This window comes from Triticum urartu, chromosome 3A, assembly GCF_056163025.1.
Source record: "Triticum urartu cultivar PI428250 chromosome 3A, HENAU_Tu73, whole genome shotgun sequence".
In the NCBI taxonomy this organism is placed as follows: Eukaryota; Viridiplantae; Streptophyta; class Magnoliopsida; order Poales; family Poaceae; genus Triticum; species Triticum urartu.
Window position 1 is genome coordinate 89,537,659 of NC_141875.1, and position 23,936 is coordinate 89,561,594.

Consider the following 23,936-nt stretch of genomic DNA (forward strand, 5'->3'; position numbering starts at 1 on the left):
AGGGGGCGGTGAGGCCTCTGCGGCAGCATAGCCGGCTATGGGAGGCAGGAGCATGCGGCATGACCGGCGCTGCTTTGGGCGGCTGGAGTAAGAAGACCAGAGGTTGAAGAAGCACTACGGCCGTTGGATGGACATCGTACGGTCACTGGCGCTAGAATCGTTCATATTGACTAAGTTGACAAATCCCTTTGTCCCCGTCAACTTAGTAGGCCCACAAGTCAGCCTCCCAGCAAGGTGGGTCCCAGCTAGCCGGGGGAGTATTCATTTTTTGTGCGTAATAAGGAGGCACTTCCGGTGGGTCCGAGCTGACAGCGGGGGGGAGGGGGGGACGTTTTTTCGCAAAATACGGTGGCCCGTCCGATGGGTCCCCGTAGTCAGGGGGAAACGGTTTTTTTGCAAAATAATGGTGGCCCGTCCGGTGGGTCACTGCTGTCAGGTGGAGGAATCATTATTTTCCGCGTAATAAGGAGGCACTTCCTTGCTGCCGCCGTGGACGCAGCTGTCAGCCTCTCCACGTACAGTCCACATCCGATGGAAGTCGTTCCTTGACCACGTTGACCACGCCGCGCCAAGAGCACTAGGGTGGTGGACGACGGCGAGGCCTAGGAAGGGGACGACGCGGAGCCGGTGAAGACGCGACAGTGGATGCCCACGCAGAAAGGAGTATGAGGGTTCACTCGTTCGGTTGCGGTGTGAGGCTGCTGTCGTCGCAGGGCCTGGCCAGCGGTGGGAATAGTAGGGGGCTGTGAGGCCTCCGCGGCAGCACAGTCGGCCACGGGAGGCAGGAGCAGGCGGCATGACCGGCGCTGCTTTGGGCAGCTAGAGCAAGAAGACCAGAGGTTGAAGAAGCACTACGGCCGTTGGATGGACATCGTACGGTCACTGCAGCTAGAATCGTTTATATTGACTAAGTTGACAAAGCCCTGGGTACGTCAACTTAGTAGGCCCACAGGTCAGCTTCTGAAACGGTGTGCACCAGATGTCAGGGGGAGGAATCATTTTTTGGGCGGGTGAAGCTATTATATCCGAGATCGAAGAAGAAGCACGGCATCCGTTGGATGGACATCGAACGGCCACTACTGCTAGAACCGTGTGTTGACTATAAGTTGACAAAGCCTTGCATATGCGTCAACTCTGTTTTTTTAGGGGATGCGTCAACTTAGTAAGGCCAGAAGTGTGTGGCAGAGAACTTATAGCCAATTTGAGATTTGTAAGAATGTGTAGCCCCTTTTTGAATTCTAATGGAATTTACTACAGCCCATTTACAGTTTGTTAAAAGTACAGCCCATTTCAACCAACCGTTCAAAATAGAATTCAATAAAATTTCCCACATTTTGATGGGATCCGAAATATTTTTATCCCGAAATTTCTAGTTAGATTAAATACAATTTCAATATAAATTTATATTACGTAAAAATCCAACGAAACATTGCGCTCGCAACAATTAATGAAATTAAAAATTTCAATATCCAAAAATAATATTTTATAAAGTAATCACGTGTTTGGTGCATTTTTTATAGTTACTACCCAGTTTTTATAATTACATCCCATTTATTATTTCTTAAAGCCCATTTTCTTGTTAAGCCTAATGCATCCCCCCTAGGAAAGATTTGCAGCCCAGCAGGGCGGAGAATAACAACTTGACCTTGCCTGGGTATTTCTAAAAAAAGTATAGCTGGGCTAGCCATTTTCAGCTTAAAAAAATTAATATCTGGGCTGGATATCTGGCCTGGGCTAGACGGGCCACAGCCCGCCAGTTAATTCCTGCAGCGATATTTTCGTTGTTGTTCAGAGGAGAAAAATTAATATCTGGGCTAAACATCGAAAAACTCTGAAGTGCTCACACCTCAAAAACACAAATACTGCTCGAGCTGCTTGGTCCCAGCTGTAGGCCGCTTCCTGTGCAATTCTCTCGTTTATTGACTACTACATAGGTTGACAATGGTGTGGGACCGTGATGTCAGGAAACCAGGGGGAAGCAAAATAAATTACTCCAGCGAGCTCTTCCACCTCTGCCTCATTGTCTCCCGTGGAAATCCCTTTCCTCCCTTTTTTTCTCGGGCAAGGACCAATGCATGCAGCACGTCCATGCGGTTATTAGGCAAGAAATAAAAGCGCTTTGCATGCTATGAATTACGATGGCCTGCATGGGTAGCTAATAAGGCATCCTCTTAACTGCTGTGATTAAATGTTGTGTTTAGAAGCGAGAAATATTCTTCTTTTCGACCAATCTGCTTGCACCTAGGTCGTGATGCGCCTTCTAATACGACTTATTCACCTAGACATAGGGAGTATAGTTTTATACACACACACACACACATATATATATATATATAATAAGGAGGCACTTGATCGTGAGGCTATGGACCTGGTGGGTCCCCATTGTCATCCTCTCCAAGTAAAGTTCTCCTCGCCCGCGCGTGCTTTCTGCCCGAAACAGTCAACGCCGCCCGCCCCGCTTCCCGGTGCAGGCGATTGCTCCGCCTTCAAACGACACAAGTGTCGTTCGTCTGTCCATCTATCGTCCACATTAATGATACGCGGTTGCCGAGGCGGCTACTCCGGTGCCACACGTCCGTACTTCCGCCCGCCCACCATTGCTATATAAACTATTGCGCCGGCCATAGCCGCAGTCATCCGCATCCGTTCCCTTTCTCCTGTCCACACCACTACTGCCCACCATGGCTTCCTCGCGCTCCAGTGCTCTTCGGGACAGGCGGACAATGGACCACAAGGAGATGGCAGCCATTGCTGCCGACTGGCTGGCCTGCAAGCAGCCAGAGGACGACGACGTCCCAATGGAGAACATGGTAGTCGATGATCCGGCGCCAACCCCCTCCTCCGCGCCATCCTCGCCGGTGCATTGCACCATGACCATCGGCAAGGCCCCATGCCCAATATATGGACAGTGTGAGGCAGATGCGTCAGGAGCAGTTCCGGGACGCGCAGGCCGATGCCGCCTACAACCAGCATATCCGCCAGGAGCACCTGCAGGCGGACGAGCAGATCCCCGCGGAGAGGGCGGAGCAGGAGGCGCTGCTCGACTCGTACCGCTCCTCCCGCAAGGGCCGCCTCGAGCGCTGGTGGTACTGCATGCGGGTGGCGGAGGCTACGGCCGCCTACAAAGAGGCAAGCAAAGAGGGTGATGAAGCGGGCGAGGCGCTGTTTGGCAAGACCGAGGACGACACAAAGGACAATGCCGGCTCCGACGAGTCCCCGCTACGCTGGCGTCGACGAGGCCCTGCTCCACCGAGGCCCCGCGGCACCAACAACGAGGCAGAGGACACCGCCGGCTCTGCCGAGGCCCCGCCCCGCCAACAACCAGGCAGAGGACATCGCCAGCTCAGCCGAGGCCCCACCCGGCCGGCAACGCGGGCGAGGATTTCCACCGCTCCGCTGAGGCGCCGCCCGCCGGCAACGAGACTGAGGACATCGCCGGCTCCACCGAGGCCCCGCCCCGCTGCCAACGAGGCCGTGCCACACAGAAAACGATGAAGAGTAGAACACGGTAGGTTGCCGCCGCTCGGGTCCAAGTAAGGCCACCGCTGCTACCCTCCTGTTGAAGCCAAGCTAGGCGGGTTGACCATTGACGGCCGGTTAGCATCTTGGCGGTGATGTGGAGTCGGGGAGTTTTGTTGGAGAATAATGCTGCTTCTACTTAACTGCTGGTGCAGTTGGCTGACTGACACGTGGGCCCAACAGGCCACATGTCAGTTACGCAACTGCAGCTGCAGTTAAATCACTGAAGCATCTGTTCGGCTCAGCGGGACACAGGTGGGTAGCTTCGGTTAATTAATTATACCTCCAGCGCACCCTTTTTAGTTGAAGAATGTATGAAATGTAATGAAATCTGGCATGTTTATATGAAATCCGACCGTGTATGAATGAATTTATTTCGATTAGATTGAATTCCTGTATCACTAGCATTGGATGAACATGCAAAACAATACGTACTAGCATTATTCCTAGGGTGATCACCTCGTTTGCAGCAGTTTCACATGTACTCCCTCCGGTCCTTTCTAGTGTGCATACAAGTTTTGTCTGCAGTCAAAGTATCTCTACTTTGACCAATCTTATACAAAAAAGTATGCACTTTCACAATGTGCGAAGTAAAAAGGAACAGAAGGAGTACAAAGAGTTTGAGCAGCTTTTTAGCGTTTCTGTACATTGCAATCAAACACACAGGCCTGGCAATTCATAGAGAACATTCAAAACAATCGATGATTATGCATCTCAGTGACTCACATGTCAGAGGCAATATTTACTTCACAACTAAAGAATAAAGAAAAAATTGATCGACGCTGCTGACAGCAAAGGGCGTCCCATTCGAATATATCAAACGCATGTCTTGCTAAAATCAATGAGCAAAATTTGACAAGGTTGTCCCATTCCAAAATATCAAATGCCTACGATTGTGGAATGGGCAGGGTTTGCCATCAGTTCGGACATTTGTCACAGTAAAAAAATGGAGATTTTGTCAGTCCTTCTAAGCTGAAGTTAGTTTGGTCTTGTGGGGAGTAATCTAACCATCCTTCAACTGCTCCTTCTGATGATAAGATAGACAGGGCTTCTTCATCCTGGCATAATCGAAACTAGTCACTTCACGTACTCCATATTCTTCTTCAGAGGAAGATCATCCTGTTGTGCAAAGACAAGAGGACTACTAAATGCTAGCATCACTGTTTGCTCGAAAAAAGGAAAGGAAATATTTAAAACAGCACAGATGAAGCACTTCTCAAGGACAATACCACTTTTTCATGACAGTATCTAAACAGTAGCACAACACCAACAGAGATGACAAAGCTCAATCATATGGATGAAATCAGTGGGTGAGTACCAACCTTTGTCAGGAGGCTTATTATGTAGAGCATACAGATGAAGCAATTCTCCGGAACCATCTGTTGCTATCTACGGTGGTGGCCATGCTTACTATATACTCCTCGATTAGTTTAATGTTTCCAACATCTTCTTGTGCAGTTCCACTAAAATATATGGTATCTTCAAAGAAGATCCCTGTTTGCACAAGTAGATATAATTACATATTACATTAAGAGTGGCATCAAATCAGTGGCAAAACAATTGCTCGTTCCAGCCATAACAATAAATTAAGATGCAAAATTATATCATTACTTGTGTCATCACAGTTCCAGTGCTTCATTACAGCACCGGGAGTTGATTTTTGTTTTTCTTCCCCTTGTTCTTCCCCTTCATCACTTGGTTCAATAACAAACAAGCTTCGCCTTCAATAAAAGATTTGGCATGTCAATTAGGGAGCACAAGTATAGTACTAAACTTAATTTTCTAATGAAAGTGGCAAAATACAGGCCAGCAGTTGTGAAATATCCTGATCTTACCTCAATGGGATATTACGGTGCACATATAGGTTGGAAGTCTTGTCTCCATTTGTGCAGTTCACTAAAATCAAGCAACATTATTGTACAAGTAGCACAACATATGAATGCACACTGCTGAATCATGTGAAAGAAGGCTAGTACTGACCTCTCATGATGCGGAATTCAAACAACTCACAAGAAGAAGATCCGAACCAAATTCGCCTTAACGGATAGGAAGTAAGATCTCCTCTTGTGCAGTTCCACTAAGATCAAGCAATCAAGCAACATTGTCAGTGTGGCATTTTGGTTGAGCTGCACAAAACACTCTTAAAACAAAAGTGTTTTGTGCAGTGCAACAAAAGGTCACAATGGCAACAAGGTGAAGCAGATAACCCTGTTTACACAGAGGTGCAAAGGAAACAATTAGTGGTCAATAACGGTGGATGACATAGAAGCCAACAAAAAGAAGCATCTACCTTATCTAAATGGGAAAGAAAGCAAGACACTAGCATTTCTCAAACGGTGGCATTAATTAATATTAACATAGAGATTATATTAACAATAAAATTCGTTAAACATGTAATTTGCTTTTAACTGTGGCATTGCATCAATTTTCCAGCGGCATTATTAGAGGGTGTTTGTTTACAGGGACATTTTGGTGTAGGGACTAAAAAAACTCTGTGCCAGTCCCATCTAAACCAAACAGGAGGGACTTTTAGGGACTAAAAGTGGGCATTTGGGACTAAAGAAAGAAGACCCCGAGGGAGTCTTTTTGGGACTTTTTCCAACAGTTGCCCTGGCACGCATCACACCTTGTCTCTATTAGTTCATTACTAGGGGTAACATGGTCTTTTAGCATGTCATTTAATAACCTCTAGTCCATGTTTAGTCCCTGGAATCTAGCAGGTAGGGACTAGGGAGTTTTTAACCAAACAGGGCCTTAGATTAACAACAGCTAATGACTTGCACGGGACAGTGGACGCACCAGCACCATGTGCATCTACCGATGTACTGTGGTCATGCACAGTCTGTTGCAACAAAGAACAAACAACCAAGGAGCATATTTGTGTTGGTCCCAATTTTGTTATCTTTTGACGCCTTTCCCTATGTGAGCGCAGCAAATCTAGTCCTGCTCAAACTCTACAGCCTTGTCCCTTCCCTTCCTTTTTGAACTAGTACTTTCGCCCCTTCCTTTCCTCTTTGAACCACGTCCAAGATTTATGTGATACAACTTTCCCCACAACTTTCCCCCATTCCTTTCCTCTTTGAACCACGTCCTAGATTAATGCTATACAACTTTCCCCCTTCATTTCCTCTTTGAACCACGTCCTAGATTCATGCTATATACAACTTTTCCAAGTACTTTCCCCCACTCCTTTCCTCTTTGAACCACGTCCTAGATTCATGGTATACATGCAACTAGAGCAATGCATGTGGACTAAGTAAATTATACCTTAAGGTTCTTGGGGCATGGTTCGGTGGGCCACGGGACGACAGCGAAGAAGAAGGGGTCGGAGGCCCTCCCGCGCCGTCGTTGGGTGGAAAGTGAACAGCTGCGCCGGTAGTCCCTCGCCGACGGCGACAGTGTTAAGCCTCCTTCCCTTCCCGGCGGACGAATCCTACCGGCTCTTTGAGCAGCAGTGAGGGGAGAGAGAGGCCAACGAAGTCTTGTTTAGATCTGGAGAGGGCGAGAGAGTGTGAAGAGAGCAACTACAAGTGCTAAGGCTCCAGCGGGAGAGGGCGAGAGAGTGTGAAGAGAGCAACTACAAGCGTTGAGGCTCCAACGTGTATATATACTGGAGAGAGAGTGTGAAGCGTGCAAACCCTAGAAAACATTTTGACCAGTCAAAGAATCCTCCTGGCACAAATTATGCTCAAGTGTAGTTATTGAACCTGAGACCTCAAGTTTGATGAGCGAACAAGCTAACCAGCTACACAACCCTCCCGTTATGTTCAATGAGAGGGAAATAACCTTTTATACATTCCTGCATTCGTGTGACAAGCATGCCGTGTTTTTTTTGTGTGTGGGATTCATTGGGATTTCAATCATAATCATGTCATGTGGCTTTGGTGGTAAGACTATCCACAGTGGTGCAGAAATAATGCAGCCTTAGTCACCTTACCTCTCTCCACGCAGTACGTTGGGTCCCACTAGTCAGAGGGTGAAACAAAAAAATTAATAAGAAAAATTAAAAGCGCCAGCGGTGTATCTTACCTCACACATCTCGCTACTGCTCGGGAACACTGTCCAATTGATCCCTCTGTTCGCTCACGTACTATTTTAAGTGAATCCTTATTATAACATGCACACAAATTTTGGGCACTTGTATTCGACTTAAGTCAGTGTGCCACCGTATCTCGTATACTTACTACTCCCTCCGTCTAGGTGTAATAAGTCACGTTAGAAGGTGCAACGGGACCAAGGTGCGTGCGTGTGCGTGTGTGTGTGTGTGTGTGTGTGTGTTGGAGAGAGTGACAGATCGACCTACTCCTACAGAGAGATGTTGTGTAGTGTACGATTTTAGCCGCGAGAGTCGGTGCATCCTCTCGTTTCCGGGCGTGCCGGTAGGGACATGCGGACAGCTGCCACGCCCACTCCTGACCAGCCTGGCTCACCCAAAGCCCCTCCATCGCCCGCGTGCGCTTCCCGCCCAAAACGGTCAGCGCCGCTCCAAAGAATCGGTGCCGCATTTATGCCCGGGCAGAGCGGACGCGACCTCTCACTAGCGCAAGAGTGATGGTTGCTTTGTCCGTCCAACTTACTGTTGGGTCTATGTGATTTGACGGCTCATTGTCTTTATTACTGAGGTGGTAGGACTGCTGGATGTCCCACGCTTTCGGCGAAAGAGGTATACTACTACTAGATTACAATTTTATCCATTCTTACAACGGAGGCGTGCAAGAGTAGTGAAAACACGCAGGCTCGGTGATTACATGGCCCACCTTACATTATCACCGTGCAACACCTAACTCTTTACATAGTACTCCCTCCGTTCCTAAATATTACTAGATAAGTCCCCGCGCGTTGGCGCGGAACAGCGGTATATCTCTGCGCAAAATTATTGATTTCATAGAACAAAGAAAACTCTATAACCGCATGACAAATGTGGTAGCCAAACTAAATAAACTCCCATCATCATTTAGATCATCCCACGTAAGGAAAAAAGATCAGCCAACTCCTACTGCATAATGAGATTATATTTTTCTTTTTGACATGTTAATGGGCCATAAAAGCTCACTTACATGTATGCTACAGGTGCATGCTTGCATGCAGACATGTTGATGTGATTTAAAACCCACTCACATGCATGTGGCACAGTATTTCTGCATGCTTGCATGTGGCTTAGTGCGGATCCTCTCAATGTCAAGATCGGACGGCTATTTATGTACTGATTTACTTCATCTAACGGCTACATTAATTTTGATGACGTGGCTCAAGGAGAGGATAGAGAATTCCTAGTAGTGGGGGCTAGCTATTACCAGTAGATATATGTCTTTGTAGAGATTCCACTACATACGGAACAAAATGAATGAATCTACACTTAAAATGCATCTATATACATCCGCATGTGATTCATGGTGAAATCTCTACAAAGACTTATATTTAGGAACAGAGGAAGTACTAGTATTGTAACGCCCTCGATGCGGCTATATCTCCCACATGTCGAAGCACGACTTAGAGGCATAACCGCATTGAAAGCAATGTCGCAAGTGAGGTAATCTTCACACAACCCATGTAATACATAAGGGAAAGAGATAAATAGTTGGCTTACAATCGCCACTTCACACAATACATGAATAAAGCATTACAACATCCAAATACAATCAAGGTCCGACTACGGAACCAAAATAAAAGAAGAACCCCAAATGTGACAAGGTCCCCGATCGACCCCAACTGGGCTCCACTACTGATCAACTAGAACGAAACAACACAAAGGACAAGATCTTCATCGAGCTCCTCCTTGAGCTTGGTTGCATCATCTGCACGGACTCATCGGCACCTGCAAGCTGGTTTTTGAAGTAATCTGTGAGCCACGGGGACTCAGCAATCTCGCACCCTCGCGATCAAGACTATTTAAGCTTATGGGTAAGGTAAAGGTATGAGGTGGAGCTGCAGCAAGCGACTAGCATATTTGGTGGCTAAACATACGCAAATGAGAGCGAGAAGAGAAGGCAAAGCACGATCGAGAAACTATGATCAAGAAGTGATCCTAGAACAACCTACGCCGACCATAACTCTAACACCGTGTTCACTTCTCGAACTCCGCCGAGAAGAGACCATCACGGTAACACATGCGGTTGATGTATTTTAGTTAAGGTCAACTTCAGGTTTTCTACAACCGAACATTAACAAATTCCCATTTGCCCATAACCGCGGGCACAGCTTTCGAAAGTTCAATCCCTGCAGGGGAGTCCCAACTTAGCCCATCACATGCTCTCATGGTCAACGAAGGATATACCTTCTCCCGAGACATTCCGATCAGACTCGGTATCCCGGTTCTACAAGACAATTTCGACAAGGTAAAACAAATCCAGCAACACCGCCCGAATGTGCCAACAAATCCCCATAGGAGCTACACATATCTCGTTCTCAGAGCACACTCAGATGAGCTCTCCATACAACTAAAACCAAACCTCGAGTTTCCCCGAGGGGGCGCTGCATAGGACTCTAGTTTGGACCAACACTCAGAGGATCACTGGCCCGGGGGGTTTAAATAAAGATGACCCTTGAGTCTGTGGAACCCAAGGAAAAAAGAGGCTAGGTGCAGAATGGTAAAACCAAAGTTGGGCATTGCTGGAAGAGTTTTATTCAAGGCGAACTGTCAAGGGGTTCCCATTATTACCCAACCGCGTAAGGAACACAAAATCCGGGAACGTAACACCGATATGACGGAAACTAGGGCAGCAAGAGTGGAACAAAACACCAGGCATAAGGCCGAGCCTTCCACCCTTTACCAAATATATAGATGCATTAGTTAAATAAGAGATATTGTGATATCCGAACAAGTAAACATGTTCCAACAAGGAACAAACTTCAATCTTCACCTGCAACTAACAACGCTATAAGAGGGGCTGAGCAAAGTGGTAACATAGCCAAACAACAGTTTGCTAGGACAAGGTGGGTTAGAGGCTTGGTTCAATGATATGGGAGGCATGATAAGCAAGTGGTAGGTATCGCAGCATAGGCATAGCAAAAGAGCGAGCAAATAACAAGCAAAGATAGAAGTGATTTCGAGGGTATGGTCATCTTGCCTGAAATCCTCCAAGGAAGAAGAACGAGTCCATGAAGAAGATAAACGGATGTAGTCGAACGGTTCCTCACAAACGCGGCGTTATCGGAACCAACCCGAAGAAGCAACACTGGAAAGAAGCACACAACATAGTCAACAACCACTACAACAACATGGCATGATGCACAACAAGTATGATGCATGTCCGGTTTAAAGAAGGATGGCATGGCAAAGTGCACGAACAATCCTACAAATTAAGTGGAGCTCATTATGCAACGGAGTTGCATATTGACGAAACACCACATGACTTATTTAGTTCTCTCTCGGTTATGTACCCAACAATATTAAATGTTGTTAAACATGGCAAGAGGGTGAAGCAAAGTAAAACTACCTATCTAGTCAAGTTTCAATGAGGACGGAAACAACGAACAACAATTCCAAAAAATCCCCATATGCATATATTAGGTTTAGTACTGTTCTGCCCTAAACACAATTTTAGAGTTGTTAAGCATGCAAAGTGAAGCCACCATGTTAAACTAGGCAAAATTCTACCCCATTTACATATAAAGTTTGTTAAATTCGGAGTTACGGTTATTTAGTTATGAATTAAAGCATTTTAGCATGACATAGGAGTAAATTTAAACAAACAGCATTTTAAACATTTTAAACATGGATGAAAATGACATATTATGAAACTAGACAAAATTCTAAGCAAGTTTCATATATAAAATGTTTTAATCCGATGCACGGTTATTTAGTTATTATATGCGTGAAGTCCAAGGGTTTTTCTGCAAATCTGTAAAACATTGGAAAAACACAAAATCGCAGCAATAAAAAAATAAGTCACGTGCCGAAACTGGGCAGCCCAATAGTGCAGGGGGGGCTCGGGTGCAGCTCACCATGGGCCTCGGCCCAGATCGGCGATGTGGGGACTAGGCCTCGGTCAACGAAGGAAGAGTAGGCGGCCCAGGCGCGTGGAAGTGCCGTCCACGGATCGGGCGGGGCGGGCGAGCTGTTCTACCTGTTTCTGAAGAAACGGAACAACAGCAGGTGGAAGCATCCAGGCAGGGGTGCGCACGAGGATCGCCGGGAAGACAGCAGCGGCCGGCGGACTTGACGCGTGGGATCCGGCGAGGAGGCGTCGGAGATGGCCGGTTCGGGCCAGTTCGAGTCGAGGAGGCGAGGAAGCAGGGGTTTCGCCCTCGTCCACGAGCACTCTTAGAAATAGGGGAGGCGGAGGCGAGATGCAGGGGAGTGGCGGCGGCGAAGTTTACACGGGAATGGCTGGATGCGAGGCGGGGGAGGCAGATGCCAGGGACGGCTGGATCCGGCGTTCCTCCGGTGATGGCGACGGAACCTCGAGGCCGAGCTCAGACAATTGCGCCCCCTTTAGTTCCCTGTCCAGAACAAGATAGGGAGAGAGTTTGAGAGTAAGGAATAAAAATAAGGCAGAGAGAGGAAGGGGAGAACGAGGTGTGGGGGAGGAGATCCGGTGGTCCGGCGGCAGAGCTCGTCGGTGCAACTGCTGGAGGCAAACAGCAGCGAGGTGGGACGCGGTCTCCTTGGTTGGGAGCTCGGGCTCCTATGTGCACGGGCGGATCGGGAAGGTGGAGGTTGGCTACAGGTTGGATCGATGGCGAGAAGTGGCTTGCGCTGGTTGGTCCGGGAGGGATCCCGAGGAACTAGGTGAAGTGACGGCGCGGTGGGAAAGGATGGATGGGACAAGGCCCCTAGAATTTAGGGTTGCTGGTATATATAGTGAGTGGGTCTATATGCAGACTAAGGGAAGCCCTTCGATCTAAATCGGACGGCTGAGAAAATATAGGTTAGGAAGTCCAATTAACAAAACGGAGACATTTTGTAGATGTTTGGGGTTGATCCGGATCCAAAGGTGACGACTGCCCGGGTCGGGTTCGGGACAACTCTCGGACGCGCGCGAGGGGGGAGGTGCGGGCTAACGAGAGAGGTTAGGTTGGAACGGGCGGTAGGTAGAGAGCTGTGTAGACGGTCTCGAGCTGAGAGAAGAGAAGAGAGAGACCCGGCGACTGTTTCCGGAGACCGAAAACGTCCGACGAAAAGACCGGCTATAATGCCGCTATAGTTTAATGGTTGGGCTATCAAACGAACTCCGAATGCGATGAAACTTGACAGGCGGTCTATCTACAGTATGATAAGACCACACGTCAACTCTCATCCCATTCCGAGAACATTTTCCAGCCACTTAGAAAATAATATTTCGGACGTGCCGCGGGCGCGTGCAAGTGTGGTTGGGCTCAGAACGGACAACGGAGAGAACTCGGAGAACCCGGATGGATGCAGGTTTTGAAAACATGATGATGCAATGCACAAGATGACATGATAAGATGCGACACGCAAGCAAATGACATGGCAACGACAACGAATAACTGGAAGACACCTGGCGCATCGGTCTCGGGGCGTTACAAGTATAGTACGTACTGTAATTTATCAGCGAGATAAATTTGTACAATGCTATGAAGCTTCCAGCTTCTGTTACATGTATCTTGCGTCCAAGGTTGCCCGATGCAAAATTTCATCAAATACAAAGGAGACTAACATGCATGCTATTGCATCTCAATGATTGATAGATCATAGCAAATATGTACTCCCTCCGTTCCAAAATAAGTTTCTCAACTTTGTGCAAACTTTAGTACAAAGTTGTACTACTACTAAAGTTGACACTTATTTTGGAACAGAGGCAGCTAAAGAAAAAAACGATCCATGCAGTCCCTAGACCTTGAGCCGTGAACCCTGACCAGGCTTCAATTTAGTGGCAACGTTTGAGCTTCCTAATAAATGAAGTTTTCAACCTTTTGACCATCGGATCATTTTGTGTAGTTTCACCAAAATCGAGATGAGCATCCCTGTGGCAAAGAAATTGAACAAGCGTGATTAGAATAAGATTACTGTGACTAGTTGATGAGACATAAACTCATCACAAATACAGTATGTAGAAGCCAGTAGAGGTATGTACGGGGCAAAGAAGTAGAGAAATATCCACAGGGAGTGATGTGGGCAGCTGGAGCAGTGGTGCAAGCCGACTGAAAGGGAGTTTTACCTGAGGGACGTAGCTCAACCTTGAGGAGAGCGGCGGGACGCGGCAACTGTGCACGTCGCGGCAGTGAGCAAGGGACGAAGGCAACCTCACCAGCTTTATGAGAGAGAACGGCGGGGACCCTTGATCGGGACGTGGTGACAGTGGGTTTTCACCGTCGGCGACGGCCACCGCATCTACACTAAGCATCCACCCCTTCCCCAAGCAGACGTGATCCGCCGGGATGTTAGAGATGTGGCCACAGTCGTTTTGTGCGAGAGAGTGTGAAGATAGCAACCCCAGGAAGCAAACGTGTAGACTGGCCCGTCCTGACTATGTATATAGTGGAGCGGTTTCCTTTTCTCTCCATATGAACCTATCATATTGCGTACGTGCCACAGAAGAAAAAAAAACTTTATTTATAAATGATGCGGCACCTACTACTCGTTCTCCTATAACGTTGCACTTGGCATCTCCAGAATATAAACCTTGAGATTGGCTCTTCGCCTCATCGGGAAGTCGAGCAATAATGGTAGTGCAGTATATATCGTTCTGGCTATATGAGACCGAATGAATTGCTGCACGTCCACCACGTGGGCTAGGGTCGAGGGGCGAGGGAGAGTGCTACATCCGGAGCAAAATGAGTGAATCTACACTCTAAAATACGTCTATATACATCAGTGTTTGGAGTATGTACTTGTAGTTCATACTGAAATCTACTAAAGGACATATATATTCCAAACAATATGATATAATCTCTATAACCAAGGTAGTAGGGACGAGGAGTAAACGGAGGGAGTAGTAAATTTTTCTCCTCGTCCTGCAAGCCACCGCGAGCATGGGCGAAGGAGCGGGCGTAAGGCGTAGTAAGAAAGCTTCACCTCATCCTGTGAGCCACCGCGCCCATGGGCGGGGGAGATGGCGTACTAAGCAAGCTTCTCCTCGTTCTGCGAGTTGACGGGACACATCAAAAGTACCCCAGTGTATAGAGCCTTGCCTCTAAGGTAGTCCCCACATGGTTTGCCTCTTTTTTTAACATAACACGTCAAGTCGCAATTTGTTTGTTCACCCGTGGTAGATGATCCTCCCTCCACCAAGTGGACAACCAGTACACGTGCCAAACTACCATGTGGGCTGCCTTTTTCATACAGAAATGAGCTCCACCGTGTACCCGCGCGGGTGTGGTTGGGAAAGAGATGGGAGTACGTGCGTCGTGCATGCACCTCTTCTCTTCGTGCACGTCCCCCACCTACGTGGGTGTGTGTGAGAGATACAAACCGTGTTCGTGAGTGTTTTTTGTTTTTGGGGTGGGGGTTGATTTCGTGAATTATTTGTGGGAACATGTGTCAATGACATCTCAAACAAAATTTTGCATGCAATGTGTGTGAAATGGAGGCCTATCCATATCAGAAATAGAGGGTCGGGCAATCCACGAGAAGAGAGGGAGGGGTCATAGCTATCGATAGAGTCGAAGAGAGGATCAAGTGGGTGGGTGCGAGCTCAATGAAGAGAGCCATCGAAATTGTGTGTGTGTACAAGTCAAATATATAGGGCGACTGGCCTACCGGAACGTTAGAGGGCACACGTCAAGTTTGTGTGTGGCAGGGAGGCATGACTAGAGCGCTCGATGTATCGGTGTGTGTGGGGGGAGGGGGTGGTGGGAGGGGTAGGCAGAGGCCTCACTATAGAGGTAGAACGACTCGTATATGTGTTGAGAAGGAGAGACCCAGCTATGTCTTGAGGGAGATCGGTCAACATCCATACATAACTGAAGGAATGGAAATATGATGGGAGAGAGAGAGGAGAGAGAGAGGGAGGGAGAGGGAGGGAGAGGGGTAGAGTGCTGGATGGGTGATGGAGTTGCTTCTCGAAGATGGTGGGAGAGGCCTACTAACAAACTGAGGGTGGAACTGCAATGTTATCAATAAGATTGGGGATGTGTTTATGTGAGTGCATGTGCGTGATAGATCTGTCGGGACGCATCCATGGATGATGAAGGGGAACCATGTGTTTGGTAAGCAAACCTAACTAGATCGGTAGATCAATTGTTGATTGTCGAAGGAAGGGAGATACACAACTAATGAGGTAGATCGATTGACGTGTGGGTAAAAATGAGTTATAAGGACCTAGCTAGCTATATGTATAGCGAGGGATCGGTCGGTGTACGTCCATTTGTTAGAGGAAAATAAGGCCCAGTGAGACAGATAGACAGAGAGAATGGAGCTAGGAGGTGGTGCAAGAGGCCCAACTACTAGCTAGATAGGGGGAGGAGTGTGCGGTTGTGAGAGCGATGAAAAGGAGGAGATTGAAGGTGTGTTTGTATGTTGTAGGCAGGCATTGCTGGAGAGGTTTATCGATCGGTGTGTGTCGGAAAGGAGTTGTGGAGACTCTGGGAGAATGACCTAAAGAAAAAATGAATGTGCCCGGTGGATAGAATGCCGAGGGAGGGGGGAGGGCGAGGAGGGCATGTGCATGCACGAGAAAAAGTTAGTGGTAGCTACAAAGGGTAGAGGATTTTGTGGGTGTAAGAGACTAACAAAGATCATAATTTGATATGAAAGCGGATTCATATATTTGAATAGGAGATCATAGTGTTTTAAACATTGCATGCATGAATATAGTGGTGATACACGTGTTGTGCACATGTTATACCATAATGTGATAATGCATGGCGTTTGCAACTCACAGCTAAATGCCGAACAATCTAAACCATACTATACATCAAACAATCTCACATTTTATTTGAATTTGTGATAATGTGTGGTGTTTGCAGCTTACAACTAAATATTGAACAATCTAAACAATACTATATATCGAACATTCTCACATTTTATTTGAATTTGTGGTAATGTGTGGTGTTTGCAACTCACATCTAAATACTTGTAGGCGTAGGGGGCGGGGCACCATACATAATGTGATAAACACAGTATACATATGAGACATGGTTTAGATTATGAAGATCTAGCTAGAGCTAGAAATGTAATGTGATTTGAAATCAAAATAAAGTGGATTCAAAAACTCTAGTTCGAGTTCATATAGTATACATAGTTCATATGTAACTCGAGACTAATCATGTGGTGTGCTGTGAAGATAATACACAAATGATGGTTTAACTTGACAATAATGATGATTGTAGATCTTATTAAAACAGAGAAATGAATTCAAATGCTTTTACTTCACAACAATCATTACTGTAGATCTTATTCAAATAGAGAAATGAATTCAAATTTAGTTCATATATTGAAGTGGTAGTATATACATTTGGAATGCACTAAACCATTCATTTGAGTAGTAGGTTGCATGCATTATACACGTAGTGAAATATTTTAATTGAACATAACATGAATTCAAAGCTTTGAATGACATTTGTAGGGCGCATTGATTTTGTACAGTACATGTTTGGCTTGTCCGGAAATTTCAACCCGCGCCTTGTTAGCCCGAAATATTTAAGATATATCTTTGTCTCGTTGTGCTCCGACAACTCCCTCCATCTCAACCCGCGCCTTGCTATTCCGAAATTACAACGCGCGCGAAAACTCCCACCTCCTATGAAATCCTGACACGCGAAATGCCCGTGGTACCCCTGAACCGAAAGAACCACCTCAAATCGGTGGGGGTACTTTCATAACTTACCCCACATTTCGGACAAGCGCGTCTCTAAGCCATAGTTCCCCACTGCCATCCCATCCGCCCACCCATTCGTACACCGAGGCTGCGAAAACCCACGACGAAACCCCACACCCTGCTCCGTCCACCACCCAGCCGGAGCCTCTTCCCCGACGACGTCGTCCACAGCAACACCTCGACGTCCCTTATCCACCGTACCGGATGAGGATCCGTCGTCCATCTCATCGTCCCGCCGGTTCAGCCACCCCGTCCTCCACCTCCAATGAGCTGCCCCGACATTCCCCTCGTCTTTCGCGCCACCTCCATTCCCACACCGCCGTCTTCACCTGCACCACCGGAAGAGCATCATCATCACCGTTTCCTCGGATGAAGCTGCGGCCTAATCGGCGCCACCAAAGAGGTTGTACACTAATCGCCGCATTTTCTTCTTGATTCGATCTCACAGTGCTGCCGGCACTCGGTCGCGAGCTGACACGGCGCGGCTCCATCCACGGCAGCGGCGCCGGCCACTTCCTCCACGACGTCGCTACCTAGGCGGCGACGTCCACATCAGTAGGACCTGCTGCTACTTTAGCTCTCGCTCGCGCTGCTGCTCTGCTCTTGCTCTTGGTCCCCTGCCTGGTCTGCTCTTGCTATTGCTCTTGCTCGTGCTGCTGCTCTCGCTCTTGCTCTTGCTTGCAATGCTTCTCTGATTTAGCTACACTTCACTCCGATGCCGCCGGGATGAAGGAAGAACCAGCCGCAGCGGGGAGGGGGCTCGCCGGAGAGGTACCCCACTATCTATCTTAGCATTCAGGATGGGGGTGGTGGTCACCGTGGTGGCGGGGCGTTGGCGGGGAAGTGGCATGGGGATCACCGGAGAAAAAGCTCGGCACAGGGGGGGACCTAGAGGGATGGCCGGGGCGGGGGCGGACCGGCGGTGGGGAGTGTTTTCGGGGCGGGCGGGGCGGCGCACCACCGGCCGCAGGCGGCGGGGGGCTGCTGTTTGGCCGGCTCAGGGGGGTGGAGGTTGAAGATGAACCGTAGGCCCTTGATTTCATATCCAACGGCTGCAAAATTGACTGAGCAGAGATGAAAAGTCAGTAGACCGACGTGTAGCCTCACCTTGCTTGTGCGTTCAGTTTTGACAGCAAAATTTAGTTTCGACAGCAAAATTCAGTTTTGACAGTTAAGTTTAGTTTCGACTGTTGAATTCAGTTTCGACAGTTAAGTTCAGAGATGAGCGGCTGATGTATTTTACATCTAGCACTTTGTGTTTATGTATTTTACATCATGTATTGGAGATGCTATTAGAATTCCACTCAGGTTAACGTTGTTCGTTGTCTCTCTTGTCCTGCTTCAGCCTCGGCGTCGTACAACTCACCGGAGCTGCTCCAACGACGAAACCCTCCATCACAGCGGAGCAGTACCTCGGGCTCCATCTCCAGACGCCTAAAATATTCTTCCCCTCCTCCGACAGCCAAGTCAGCCGGAGCATCCTCACTGGCCAACCCAATCACGCTGAGATAGACATGACTTCGCCAAAGAGGTTGTACACTTATTGCATCTCTTTTTTACTCTACATGTTATATATATTGTCCACTGAGCACATGGATTTGTTCCTTTAGTGTCTCCTTTAAAGAAAAAACGTAGGAATTTTAATTTTCACTTGTCCCCCTTTTCAAATTCCTATTCATGAAGCACAAGACTAAGAGATAGTAGAATAATAGCATTATAACCATACATTTTCTTGTGTTTTGACTTAATCTCACCATGCTTCTTCGCATCATGTGATCTTCCAATTGTTTTGAATCAAACACCCAGATTGGCAGAAATCCTGTGTTTTCAAATTCTCTATTTTGCACGTGCATTCCTATCCTATTCCTGTCTATTTCCTATCCCTGCATTGTTGGAATCCTCCAATTCAAACGAGCCCTTACAGAATTACTTCTCTTACAGATAGTTGTCAAAGAAAACCTTGCGTGGTATGTCCCGCTCCTGCTGCACCATCGTCCACCCCAGCTCAGCTGCTCCAACGATAGAAGGGTCCAGCACAGCAGGGATCCGGCCTCCAGACTGTCTTTCGCTACCTCAGATCTTCTTTCCCGCCGCTGGTAGCCATGAAAACTGCACTACCATCATCAACCGAGAAGATGACCTCGAGGACTACACGGGTCCGCAAGAGAGGTCGCACTCTTTCGTCCTGCTTACGTTATGCATCGCTTAATATTACATGCTACTTTATTGTCTTGTTCACCGAAAAGACTCTGAGTCAGCTCCAAACTAATGGTCAAACTTGAGTTTTTAAATGGTTGTGGGGTAGATATCGGGGCCACTATCAATAGTATCTATCTACTATCTGGTTAATCTCCGGTGTCTACTATGAGTCTCATGTTGGGTGGGAAACAAACAGTAAAGAAGCCATTATCTGTATTTTTTAACTGAAGCCATTATCTGCCTGCTATTATTGGTTTTGGGTCTATCCACAGGTTGCTACCATCACTCTGGATATCTGCATGCACTCCTTACATAATCTCACTATGTTTTATTCCTATGCATGACAGTTATTATAAACAATGGAACTGAACATGCAGAGAAAAATAGACAAGCCTTGCATGGAAATAAAATTTCATTTAAACGTCGCTCCATGGTAGGCGCAAAGGCAGCCCCCCTCCACACATTTCGGATTGTAATCGAGAGGAAGATATCTGTTCTGAGGGGGATTCGGAAGGAGAAAACAACTCCTATTTACCCCCTGAGGTCTTCGCTCTGACTTGGCATGCTGATGTTGGTTATATCATGCATATGGTGTCTTGCATTGCTTACTTTATACATCAATTATGTCATCTGCTTAGTTTAGACATCCTTTGTGCGAATGCCATCTGTTTAGTTTATTCATCGTTTAGGTGAATTATGCAACGCCATCTTGTTTAGCTAGGCATCATATATGTGAGTTTTGCAATGCCATCCTTCTTAGCCAGTCATCTTATATGTAAATTGTATCAGGCCATCCTTTTTTTTCGTTACATATTACATTTGTCAACAATGTTATTACATTCAACTGCTCTTCGTGTGCATCTGCCATTTGACACGGTGATGGCAAATTCTGGAGTGAAAACAAGGTCTTCAGAGCAGACTATGCTATCTGACGAAGCACATATCTCGCTGGTTATGGATAGCACCTCAGAGGAGGATTCAGAGACAGATGACTAGTCCTACTCCCCCCCCCCCTCAAGGTGTATGCTCTAACTTGGCAGGGTTATGTTGCTCATATCGTGCGTATGGTGTCTCGAATTGCTATGTCATTTGATTAGTTTAGACATGCTTTGTGTGAATGCCACATGTTCAGTGTCTAATTACCATATATGTGAATTATGCATTGCCATCTTGTTGCAATACATTATATATGTGAATTATACAATGCTATCTTATTGCAAAGGCATTATATATGTGAATTATGCACTGCCATGCTGTTTAGCCAATCATCATGTATGTGAATTATATCATGCTATCATTTTTTTGTATTACGTGTTCCATTTGTCGAGTACGTTTGTATATTCAACTACTCTTCCTGTGCATCAGCCATTTGAAGTGGTGATGGAAGTATCTGGAGTGAAAACAAGGTATTCAGAGTAGACAATGCTACCTGCTGAAGCAGACATCTTGCTGGTTACAGAGAGCTCCTCAGAGGAGGATTCAGAGATTTATGACCAGTCCTATTTTCCCCTAAGGTCTATGCTCAAACTTGGCAGGGTTATATTACCCATGTCATGCATGTTGTCTTGCATTGCTTAGTTTTTACATCATACATGGATTGCCATCTGCTTACTTTCTTACTATATAAATCATATATTTGAATTATGTCATGCCATCATGTTTACATAGTACATACACATCATCTATCTGAATTATGGCATGGCAACCCATTTAATAAAGACATCATATAGTTATATCATCCCATCCTGTTTAGTGTTTACAGTCATCATATATGTGAATGTATGTGAATTATGGCATGCCAACCTATTTAATAAACACATTATATAGTTATGTCATGTCATCCTGTTTACATAGTCTCATATTTTGAACTATGTCTTTCCATCTTTTTTAGTTAGCCATCATAATGTGAAATTGTGTCATGCTATCCTGTTTAGTTAACCATCATATATGTGAAATTGTGTGATGCTATCCTGTTTGGTTAGACAACATAAATATGAATTATTTCATGCCCTCTTTTATTCCCCACTATCCATTGCACCTGTCTATCATACAATGTCTATACTTTCAATTACTTTTCTTGTTTATCGGCCATTTGAATTGGAGAGCGTGATGGCAGTATCTAAGGGAGTAACAACACGGTCTTCAGAAAAGATAGTGCTTCCAGTTGATACAAATAGAAGCACGGTTGTACTTGCCCAAGGACTAGATCCACCACACATAACCCAGACTCTCACAGATTTTACCCCTACCCAGTTGGACAGAGAACCAGCTACACCCCTTCTAACCCCAACCCCGGCAGATAGTAACCCAGTTCCAGTTGACACAACACTGTCTCCACCACAGAGCACCCAAACACGAGCAGTTAGTAAGGGAACTGCAGTGCCCAAAGCATGAGGACCACCACTCCGAATCCCAACTCAACACTTAAAGGAGAAGAAGATTTGTTCTCAGGTCAGGTTCTGTAGCTATGGTTCACACTCCTTTGCTCTTGCATGACTGTATTTACTCATACCAACTATTTTCAAATTTGAAGGATGGAATTGAAACTCTAATGGCGCAACGGGTATGTTTTAAACCTATTTCTTTAACTGGTTTGCTGTTGTAACCTGCTCTATGTTGATTTCAGTTTCAATTGAATAAACAGTTATGTTCTCATGTCATGCACATTACAAGTGTTGTTATTGCTCTACAGTTACCCACACTTATATTTTGTATATTCTGCTTTGTCTTGAACAAATATTATTTGAACTGTGTCTCTATCTTGATTTGGCAACAAAAACTAGAATGATATAGACCATAAAGTGACCATGGTACATAGATATATGTTTGTTTCATGCTGTTATCCTGTCCACTTTACTATTGAAATCATTTACCAAAATGAGTTTCATATACAACATGGTAAACATGTCATGTGTCTGCTTGTTTCTCTTTTAGAATGCAGACAAAATATTGGAGAACAGTACCACGTTATCCAATGGTAAAGGAAGTAATGCAGATAAGGTCAAGATTGTGAGACATCCCTGTTGGTCTCCAAGATAGCTGATAAAAACTATCTTGACGACAGTGAGGGAACCCAAAAGTCCTGTCTTGATGTAGTGTTCGAGTTACTGGCTACTACTGCTGGCACAAGCTCTTCAAACCCGCTGCCTGAATCAGTTTGCCTTCTTGAGTCTCAACTTCAAGTTGAAAGAAATCGATCAGATGTGCTGCGACAGGAAGCTGAAGGACTGAGGAAGTCCCTGCAGAATTCAGATGCATCTTTTCTGGTGCAACAGCAAGCACTGGAGGATTTAAGCGCCAAACAACAGAAAGTTAGTAAGCTTGCTAAGCATCTTGCCAGCATTATGGGTACCCAGGATATTGTTTCTTGAGATCTTCTGAAGTGGTTTCAGTTCCGGATTTGTTTTTCTGCAGCGTTTATTTGCGTTGGTCGCCAACTTTGACAACCAGTGTATATGATATGCTGCTTTGTTCCCTATATTTGCACCAGTGGCGAACTTTGATGCCCAGTGGATGTAATATGTGTAATAGTCGTGATAGCCTAGCGTCAGTTGCTTGCTTATTTATTTCCTTGTTGTCTTGTTTATTTGTTTGCTTGTAGTCATTGCAGTTCTTTTTCCGCGGTTAGCTAGTGGCTGCAATAACCTATTTTTTTTAAACAAGGCAACAATAACCATGGGCTAATATTTACTGTAGTGACACTGGGCCTCCTACTGGCCGTAGAAACAGTGGGCCTTCTATGGGTCGTAAAAACAATGGGCCTTCTACGGGCCGTAGAAACAATGGGCCTTCTACGGGTCGTATTATCAATGGGCCTTATATGGGTCGTATAATCGATTGGCCAAACATGGGCCAAATAGACGGGCTAGAGTTGGAATCGTCCATTCATGGGCAGACCATAACGGGCCATCGTTAATAGGCCGTATTTGATGACGCTATGAAATCGGCCCAACGCATTAACGAACCACAAATGGGCCGACTGTAACCACGGGCTGAATGTGGCCCACAAGAAGAAAATGACAGTAACGGGCCGTAAGTAAACGAATGCTGGAAATGAGCCCAAGAATAAATGGGCTCTGAGAAGTCGAAAGATAACATGGGCTAGAAACGGCCCAACGGAATAACGGGCCATTAATGGGTATAAAGTGATACACTGTTCATTACGGGCCAGTTTCACCACGGGCCGTTAATGGGTGTAAAGTGATACACTATTCATTACGGGCCAGTTTCACTACGGGCCATTAGTAGGCCAAGAGTAACATAGGGCCTCATATGGGCCGAAAGACGTCATGGGCCATACATGGGCCAGAAGTGAAAGCGGGCTAGAATCATATTGGATGGCCCAGATGACGCTACTGGGCCTAATTCGGATAGGGCGTAATGGGCCTTGGGTTAGTGAGTTGTAAATGGGATATATTCGAACAGGCTGTTAACAGGCTTTCCATGGGCCGGCCCGCCAGCTTTTCATCAAGTCAAACGGGCCGGCCTTTTCATAGG

The 23,936-nt window shown here is 46.4% G+C and overlaps 1 pseudogene; it reads left to right on the forward strand.

Annotated features, from left to right (window-relative positions):
• The first annotated feature begins 2,919 nt into the window (after positions 1-2,919).
• LOC125546688 (beta-fructofuranosidase, insoluble isoenzyme 4-like) overlaps positions 2,920-23,936 on the forward strand; it is an 87,327-nt pseudogene continuing 66,310 nt past the window's right edge.